General features: G+C 35.5%; 1 protein-coding gene across 1 annotated transcript in view; it reads left to right on the forward strand.

The window, feature by feature from the left end:
• The window catches only part of LOC107691895 (teashirt homolog 3), a 53,597-nt gene that overhangs the window by 770 nt on the left and 49,872 nt on the right, over window positions 1-2,955 (forward strand). The gene's annotated exons all lie outside the window — the stretch shown is intronic.

The following is a 2,955-nucleotide window of genomic DNA, read 5'->3' on the forward strand; positions in this document are numbered from 1 at the left end:
CCACCTTGGGGCATCCCATCCCGTCCAAGCCTGTCCTGAGGGATCTCCAAGGCGCCCACCCTCCCACCCCTTTGGTGTTTTATGGCGCGAGGACGCACCTTCCGGAGGGGGGCATCTTGTCAGGCTTGTGTTGTGTTTTGTTCCCCATGCGCTCCCTGTGTCCCAGTGTTTAGCCCTTTTTTGGTTATGTCCCTGTCCTGATTTTTTCATTTAGTTCATTAGTCTACACCTGTGTTTGTTTATTTGAATCAGGTGCGTTTAATTTACTCCCATGTTATGTCTTGTATTTAAAGTGTAGTCTGCCGGATGTTTCATTGTCGAGTCTGAACGTCGTTACCTATGTGTGTTTTCCTGGTTCCGTGTGAAAGAATAAAAGTATGTATCATCGTGAATTCCCCTCCGTCTCCTCGTTCCTCGCTCCTCACAATAGGGAGCGTGACAATGCCAAAGTCCATTTTTGCGTATCAATACCTCGCGTTTTCGTTTTTATTTTGCGTACTATTTATACGTATTTTCATGAGGCCGGGCTCTTACTATAATAAGTAGCCTACATGTAAAGTGTAACAAGGACATTGTAAAATAAAGTGTCACCCAAAATTTAAAAAGAGAACAATTTAGAAATTGCTCCACTAGTGCTGTATTTTCATGTATTTAATTTTTATTTACATTTATTGTCATTTATGTATCATATTTTGAAAACACGTGAACACTTTATTTGTTATGAATCTCCATTATTTCATCTAATTCAAATGTGTCACAAATGTTTTTTTCTTTCTTTCTTTTCTAAGTCCACTTACAATTTTACACTATGTGTGTGTACCTTTATTTATATTTTTTAAGCGAAAAAGAAGAGCGTGGAAGCACTCAGACTGCATTATAACACATTAGAATATAGTTCCTATGGCGGCTTTATTTATTGAATTACTCCGAATTTCCCTCTTAATAGCCGGTTAAGCGGCAACAGACCCTGGCTAACATCTGGCTGCAATCAGCAGAGGAAATCCGCTTCTTTGCCTTTTGTTCTATTTATTCACAAACCCATGCTGGAATTGCAATGTTTATTTAAAGTAATACTGCCCGTACAACTACTGTACAGAGACACATTTGGACTTTTTTTTTTTTTTTACACAGAATTACATTTCCTAAACAATTGTCTCTGACAATGCCTGTGGTTATGCTACATTGTAGAGTTGTGGCTTTAATGTTTTGCATGAACAGAATTGTAATTGGGCTGAACTTTCGTCGTTCTGCAGCAAGTGTATTAGAGACGGCATGCATCAGAGGCTCCCAAAGAAATGCTCTTTATCATTTAACTCAGAAGATACAAGAACGTTTATGGAGGATTGAAAAACACATATTACCCAGTACTTCAGTGTGTGACTTTTCACTGGCTTTGTTGCTTTTATTTGCATGTACTTTGTTGAGGTAGACAACTTTTGAAAAGTGTCTCTTGTAACAGACTTCCAAATATTTGTTATAAGATATTTGATCCAACATACTGCATCCCCATGACAAAATCTTGCTTATACAATTACTATAACTAATACCAAAGTATCATGTTATGAAAAACATTAATTCATAAAAACGTTCAATCATTCCCCAAAAGAGAGAAATAAGAAAAAAAAAAGAAAAAAGACAGCACTAAAATGCCAAATGTGTTTTAGTTTTTATTAACACTTTTAAAGTACAACAGTGACTCAGTGAAGGAAAAACATGCTGATCCAGAACATTATGGAATAGAATTTCCCAGCGACGCAACACATATGAGTGTTTCTGACAGACAGGTCAGAGCCTTGGCCGCATGGAAACATAACCAGTTCAAACGTTTCTTCATGGTGATAAAAACCATATGGATGTCAGTTACACAGCTTAAATAAGCATTTGCACAACTCGCAGGCCAGCTCTGCACACCCGGCTGACTATGAAAATAATTAGTGCGTGAGCTGGAGCCCTTGTGGTAGCTAAGCTCACAGCTAACAACCCCCTGAAGAGCTTCTGTGCGAGTCCCCCTCAAGGTCTGTGTGTATGGAGAGTCTAGAGGGACAAACACAACTCTGGCTTTTCAACAATGCTCTTTCTCCCCTAGCTGCAACGTTTACTTTTAGCGATAATAGAAGAAATTGTTTTGTAAATGAGCTAAATATGTGACGACCTCATGATAATTGTGTTTTATAGCTTTGCATTTGCTTAAAGGAGAGAAATGTATTAATGTCTATTCAAGATTATGGACACAGTAAGTGAAATAATCAGATCATCAATATCTGTGGATGAACAGGGTTCAATGAGTGAAAAGCAACGAATAACAAAACAAAACAAACTAGAATATCATGATTTTTTTTGTTCTTGTTGTTCTGGGGGTATACTTTTTCAGCAAAGGTGAATGAAATTTATATATATACAGTATATAAAAAGTAAAGGCTTTTACATTATTACAAAAACAAAAATCTAACATTTCTATTTCAAATAAAAGCTTTATATACATCACAGAATCCTGGGGGAAAATATTGTAATGGTTTCTACAAAATTGTACAGGATATTAGAATGATTTCTGAAAGATCACTTCTGTGACACTGAAGACTAAATAGCGGCTGCTGAAAATTCAGACACTATATTTAGGTAAAAAAGAAAATAAATAAATAGAATCGTATTGTACTAAGACAAAGAATTACAAGAAAATTTGGGGTAGAAACTATTTTCACTCAGAAATTGAATGAATTTCAGAAATTTCATAAACAATTAAAAGAATGGCAAGTAACACAATTAGTTAAAGTATTTTGATTATTTTCTTGTAAAACATACTCCAATAATCTTTGTTTTATTTAAAAACTTAATATATACAGTATATATATATATATATATATATATATAGAGAGAGAGAGAGAGAGAGAGAGATATAGATAGATAGACAGACAGACAGACAGACAGACAAAGATAGATAGATAGATAGATAGATAG

The sequence above is a fragment of the Sinocyclocheilus anshuiensis genome, unplaced genomic scaffold (assembly GCF_001515605.1).
Source record: "Sinocyclocheilus anshuiensis isolate Anshui unplaced genomic scaffold, SAMN03320099.WGS_v1.1 scaffold754, whole genome shotgun sequence".
NCBI lineage: Eukaryota > Metazoa > Chordata > Actinopteri > Cypriniformes > Cyprinidae > Sinocyclocheilus > Sinocyclocheilus anshuiensis.